Source organism: Somniosus microcephalus, unplaced genomic scaffold, assembly GCF_052327205.1.
Source record: "Somniosus microcephalus isolate GS21.2 unplaced genomic scaffold, FLI_Smic_1.0 unresolved_chr3, whole genome shotgun sequence".
NCBI lineage: Eukaryota > Metazoa > Chordata > Chondrichthyes > Squaliformes > Somniosidae > Somniosus > Somniosus microcephalus.
In genome coordinates this window covers 16,989,329-16,996,040 of record NW_028225181.1, presented here as the reverse complement: position 1 = coordinate 16,996,040, position 6,712 = coordinate 16,989,329, and the positions used below count along the sequence as shown (strand labels likewise).

General features: G+C 46.9%; 2 non-coding genes across 2 annotated transcripts; one reads left to right on the top strand and one right to left on the bottom strand.

The window, feature by feature from the left end:
• Positions 1 to 763: 763 nt before the first annotated feature.
• On the bottom strand, positions 764 to 857 carry trnar-ucu (transfer RNA arginine (anticodon UCU)). The gene is made up of 2 exons: positions 821 to 857; positions 764 to 799 (listed from the first exon to the last, which is right to left on the bottom strand). It is a non-coding gene; the product is annotated as a tRNA-Arg (tRNA).
• Positions 858 to 4,361: 3,504 nt separating this feature from the next.
• On the top strand, positions 4,362 to 4,446 carry trnas-cga (transfer RNA serine (anticodon CGA)). The gene has a single exon. It is a non-coding gene; the product is annotated as a tRNA-Ser (tRNA).
• Positions 4,447 to 6,712: the final 2,266 nt, after the last annotated feature.

Below are 6,712 nucleotides of genomic sequence, written 5' to 3'. Positions count from 1 at the left end.
TCCTGTATAACAGGCTCGTGTGTCTGAATTGTCTCCTCTTGTTTCTGTGTAACAGGCTTGAGGGGCTGAATGACCTCCTCCTGTTACTGTGTAACAGGCTCGAGGGGCTGAATGGCATCCTCCTGTGCATGTATAACAGGCTCGAGGGGCTGAATGGCCTCCTCCTGTTCATGTATAACAGGCTTGAGGGGCTGAATGGCCTCCTGCTGTTCCCGTATAACAGACTCGTGTGTCTGAATTGCCTCCTCCTGTTCCTTTATAACAGACTCGTTGGTCTGAATTGCCTTCTCCTGTTCCTTTATAACTGGATCATGGGTCTGATTTGCCTCCTCTTCATCCTATGTAACAGTTTCGAGGGGCTGAATGGAGTTCTACTGTTCTTGGATAGATCTTGTATCGCTGAACGGCTTCCTCCTGTCCAATGCAACAGGCTCGAGGCGTTAAAGGCCTCCTCTTGTCCCTGTGTAACAGGCTCGAGGGGCTGAATGGCCTCCTCCTGTTGTCCCTGTGTAACAGGCTCGAGGGGCTGAATGGCCTCCTCCTGTTCCTGTGTAAAAGGGTCATGGGACTGAATGGTCTCCTCCTGTTCCTATGTAAAACGGCCATGGGACTGAATGGTCTCCTCCTGCTCCTGTGTAACTGACTCAGGGGTTGAGAGTACTCAGAGGGAAAGTGTCGGGGCGGTAGTTTCCCTTCTCTGAATTACCGATTTACTGCAAAATGTACCGTCAGTGGAGGAACCACCGAATCCTGACCCAAAATCCGACTCTGGTGGGACTCGAACCCACAACCTTTGAATGCCTTAATCTGTCATACCAACTAGAAATCCAATGCGCTATCCATTGCACCACAGAGCCAACTACGTAAAACTTAATTACAAAAGCAAAATAGGGTTGATGTTGGAAATCTGAAATATAAACAGATGAAATGCTGGAAACACTCTGCATGTCAGGCAGCATTCCATGTCTGTTTAAAAGTGGTCTACTTTCAGTCCCGGATCATTCTGTGTCATTTTAAAAGGGACATGCTGTCAGTCCCGGATCATTCTGTGTCTGTTTAAAAGGGACATGCTGTCAGTCCCGGATTATTCTGCGTCTGTTTAAAAGGGACATGCTGTCAGTCCCGGATTATTCTGTGTCTGTTTAAAAGGGATGTGCTTTCAGTCCCGGAATATTCTGTGTCTGTTTAAAAGGGACATGCTTTCAGTCCCGGATTATTCTGTGTCTGTTTAAAAGGGATGTTCTGTCAGTCCCGCATTATTCTGTGTCTGTTTAAAAGTGATGTGCTGTCAGTCCCGGGTCATTCTGTGTCTGTTTAAAAGGGATGTGCTGTCAGTCCCGGGTCATTCTGTGCCTGTTTAAAAGGGACATGCTGTCAGTCCCGGGTCATTCTGTGTCTGTTTAAAAGGGATGTGCTGTCAGTCCCGGATCATTCTGTTTCAGTTTAAAAGGGATGTTCTGTCAGTCCCGGATCATTCTGTGCCTGTTTAAAAGGGATGCTCTGTCAGTCCCTGGTCATTCTGTTTCTATTTAAAAGGGATGTGCTGTCAGTCCCGGATCATTCTGTGTCTGATTAAAACGGGTGTTACATAAGACCATAAGAAATAGGAGCAGGAGTAGGTCAATCGGCCCCTCGAGCCTGCTCCACCATTCAATAAGATCATGGCTGATCTGATCCTAACCTCAAATCTTCTGTCACTCTGCATCTACCCAAACCCATGTGATCTCCCGGGAGAGGCGAAAAACCAGATAAAGACCCAATGGCCAATTTGGGAGAAAAAAATCTGGGAAATTCCTCTCCGACCCATCTAGGCGATCGAAATTCTTCCAGGAGATCACTCTGGCCCTACATTTTCTACAGTACTTACCTTCTGTAAAGGCGATCTCCACCCCAGCCAGGAACAGGAATAAAACCATCTCCTGAAATCTAACACAGAATTAGAACACAGTAGGAGCAGAACCAGGCTACATGGCCCCTGGGCCCACTCCACTACCCACAGGGCCATGACCATTCCGAACCTAGACTCATGTCCAATTTCCTGCCCGCTCCCCGTAACCCTTAATTCCCTTTACTTCTTGGAAACTATCTATTTCTGTTTTAAATTTATTTCATGATGTAGCTTCCACAGCTTTCTGGGGCAGCAAATTCCACAAACCTACCACCCTCTGAGTGAAGAAGTTTCTGCTCATCTCAGTTTTGAATGAGCAGCCCCTTATTCTAAGATTATGCCCCCTTGTTCTAGTTTCACCCATCATTGGGAACATCCTCACCGCATCCACCCGATCAAGCCCCTTCACAATCTTATATGTTTCAATAAGATCGCCTCTCATTCTTCTGAACTCCAATGAGTAGAGTCTCCTCATATGACCACCCCCTCATCCCCGGGATTAACCGAGTGAAACTTCTTTGTACTGACTCGAGAGCAAGTATGTCTTTTCTTAAGTATGGACACCAAAACTGTATGCAGTATTCCAGGTGCGGTCTCATCAATACCTTGTACAACTGCAGCAATACCTCCCTGTTTTTATATTCCATCCCCCTAGCAATGAAAGCCAACATTCCATTGGCCTTCTTAATCACTTGCTGCACCTGCATACTAACTTTTTGAGTTTCGTGCATCAGGACCCCCAGATCACTTTGTACTACAGTACTTTCCAGTTTCTTGCCATTAAGATAATAACTTGCTCAATATTATAGAGTCTGCCCCACAGAAACAGTCCATTTGCACGAACTGGTCTCCACACGAGGCTCCTCCTTCTCTATTTCTCCTCACCCCCCAAATAAAACTAGAATCAGTAATGGATACCATGAAACTATCGGATTGTCGTAAAAACCTATCTGGTTCAGTAATGTCTTTCAGGGAAAGAAATCTGCCGTCCTTACCCGGTCTGGCCTTTGTGTGACTCCAGTCCCATAGCAATGTGGTTGATTCTTAACTGCCCTCTGACATGGCCTAGCAAGCCACTCAGTTGTAACAAACCGCTATGAAACAAAATAATAAAAATGAAGCTGGACGGACCACCTGGCCTGATCCATATCAGCCTCCTCCTGAGGTCCCCACCATCACAGAAGCCAGTCTTCAGCCATTTCGATTCACTCCACGTGATATCAAGAAAAGGCTGAGCACACTGGATACAGCAATGGCTCTGGGCCCTGACAACACCCCGGCTATCATTCTGAAGACTTGTGCTCCAGCCAAGCTGTTCTAGTACAGCTACAACACATGCATCTATCCAACAATGTGGAAGACTGCCCAGGTATGTCCAGTCCACAAAAAGCAGGACAAATAGAATCCAGCCAATTACCGCCCCATCAGTCTACTCTCTACTCTCAATCATCAGCAAAGTAATGGAAGGTGTCATCCACAATGCTGTAAAGTGGCACTTACTGACCAATAACCTGCTTATTGATGCCCGGTTTGGGTTCTGCCAAGAGCACTCGGCTCCCGACTTCATTAAAACCTTGGTCCAACATGAACAAAGGAGCTGACCACCAACATCCTGGGGGTTACCATTGAACATAAATACTGTGACAACAAGAGAAGGTCAGAGGCTAGGCATTCTGCATCGGGTGTCTCACCTCCTGACTCCCCAAAGCCTTTCTACCATCTACAAGGCACAAGTAAGGAGTGTGATGGAATACTCTCCACTTGCCTGGATGAGTGCAGCTCCAACAACACTCAAGAAGTTCGACATCATCCAGGACAAAGCAGCCCAGTTGATTGGCACCCCATCCACCACCTTAAACATTCACTCCCTCCACCACCGGCGCACCGTGGCTGCAGTGTGTACCATCTACAAGATGCACTGCAGCAACTCACCAAGGCTTCTTCAGCAGCACCTGCCAAACACGCAACCTCTTCCACCTAGAAGGACAAGAGCAGCAGGCGCATGGGAACACCCCCACCTCCAAGTTCCCCTCCAAGTCACACACCATTCTGACTTAGAAGTATATTGCCGATCCTTCATCGTCGCTGGGTCAAAATCCTGGAACTCCCTCCCTAACAGCACTGTGGGAGTACCTTCACCACACGGACTGCAGCGGTTCAAGAAGGCGGCTCACCACCACCTTCTCAAGGGGCAATTAGGGATGGGCATTTAATGCTGGCCTTGCCAGCGCACCCACATCTCACAAACGAATTTTAAAAATCCTATCAGCATATCCTTCTATTCCTTCCTCCCTTCCTCTTAAATGCATCTGTAGTATTACGCCTCAACTACTGCATTCTCAGCGCTCTTTGGCCAAAGAAGTTAATCCTGAATTCCCTGATGGATTTATCGGTGAGTATTTGTGACCTGTCTTCTCTGAGCTAGTTCCTGACTCACTCACAGTAGGAAGCATTTTCGTTCTGTTAAAGTGCAGCTGCGATGGCCGAGTGGTTAAGGCGTTGGTACTCGAAATCTAATGGGGTTTTCCCGCACAGTGTTCCGAACCCTGCTCGCAGCGACTTGGGTTCAAAATCTTCATTTTATTTCATCGGCTCCCTGTGGCAATCATTGGCCCCGAAATTGATCAGAATTCCCTCCACTGCACTTTATTACACTGATTAACCCAAAGTTCCAATTGAAACACTAATAATTTATCGGCATCAATTAGATATTGTGGATTTGTTGGGGACTACTGAGCAATACACACACAAAGCAGCATCAAAAATACTAATTAATAAAGAGCCCTGCAGTGTTTGGTAGGGAATCACCTTCAGCTATTAAGTGGGAACATGGTTTGGTTTTATAAAACTGAACACGAATTAAAAAGTGTGTAAAAAGACCGTGGCAGGACTCGAACCTGCAAAATTCTGACAACCTCAGAATTAATACCGAAGTTTGATACCTTATCCATTAGACCACGCGACCAGTAGGAGTAATTTGTAGATCAGCGCCATCTGTGGACAGATAGACACAGGGTCAACCTTCCAGTTCCTTGAGCTCTCGGCAGAACTAAGGTTTTGTAGCTTTGCTTCAAAGTATTACAGCTCCAATCTTTTCAGCAAATAGCAAAATTAAGAAACTACCCACACCATCAAAAAGTAAATGGCCCGTACGGGGATCAAACCCACGACCTTGGCGCTATTAGCATCACGTTCTAACCTACTGAGCTAACCGGCCTGACTAAAATTCAATTTATGTTGATTTTTGGTTTTTGTCAGTTGTCAGTGCTCCGGTTTCCTCCCACAGCCCAAAGATGTGCGGGTTAGGTTGATTGGCTATAATAAATTGACCCTTAGTGTTCGGGGAATTAAATACGTGGGGTTACGGGGATAGGGTGGGATATGTGTTGGTGTAGGGGCTCCGGGGAGCGGGTGGGTTATGTGTCGGTACAGGCTCGATGGGCCGAAATGGCCTCTATCTGCACTGTGGGGTTTCTGTGATTCTTTGACTTCGAAGGCTGTAAAAGAAAGACTCTGATTTCGACAGCGCCTTTCACCTGAGGACGTCTCAAAGCGCTTTACAGGCAATGTAGTTGTAGTCGCTGTTGTAATGTAGGAAAAACAGCAGCAGCCAATTTGTGCACAGCAAGCTCCCACAATGTGATAACCGAGGATAACCTGTTTTAGTGATGGTGATTTGCGGATAAATATTGGCTACAGGACACCGGGGTAAAGCTCACCACCCCCTGCTCTTCTTCCAATGGTGCCATGGGATCTTTTATGTCCACCTGAGAGGGCAGAGGGGGCCTCAGTTTTGGAATTGTATTCCACCACAATCTGTAACCTTATGGACCGGCATATCCCTCACCCTATCATTAGCATCAAGACAGGGGACGAACCCTGGTTCAATGAGGAGTGTAGAAGAGCATTTCAGGAGCAGCACCAGGCGTACCTAAAATAAGGTGCCAACCTCATGAAGCTACAACACAGGACTACACACATGCTAAGCTATGGAAACCGCATGTGTAGACAGAGCGAAGCGATCCAACAACCAACGGATCAGATCAAAGCTCTGCAATCCTGCCACATCCAATCGTGACTATTTTAATTTAATGTAATTTGTCCCTAGGACTTGGGCATCGCTGGCAAGGCCAGCATTAATTGCCCATCCCTAATTGCCCTTGAGAAGGTGGTAGTGAGATGCCCTCTTGACCCGCTGCATTCAATGAGGTGAAGGTACTCCAATAGTACTGTTGGGGAGGGATTTCCAGGATTTTGACCAAGCGACGATGAAGTTACGGTGATATATTTTCACGTCGGGATGGTGTGTAACTTGGAGGGGAACTTGGAGTTGATGGTGTTCCCATGCACCTGCTGCCCTTATAAGAACATAAGAAATAGGAGCAGGAGTCGGCCATTCGGCCCCTCGAGCCTGCTCCACCATTCAATAAGGTCATGGCTGATCTGATCTTGGCCTTAACTCCACTTTTCTGCCTGTTCCCCCATAACCCTTGATGCTCCGATAGTTCAACAGTCTGTCTGTCTCAGCCTTGAAGATAAACAAGGATTCAGGCTCCACAGCTCTCTGGGGTAGAAAATTCCAAAGATTCACAACCCTCTGAGGGAAGAAATTCCTCCTCATCTGCGTCTTAAATGGACAAAACCATATTCTGAAACTATGCCACCTGATTCTAGATTCCCCCATGAGGGAAAACACCCTCTCAGCATCTACCCTGTCAAGCCCCCTCAGAATCTTATATGTTTCAATGAGATCACCTCTCATTCTTCTAACCTCCAATGAGTGTAGGCCCAACCTGCTCAACCTTTCCTCATAAGACAATCCCT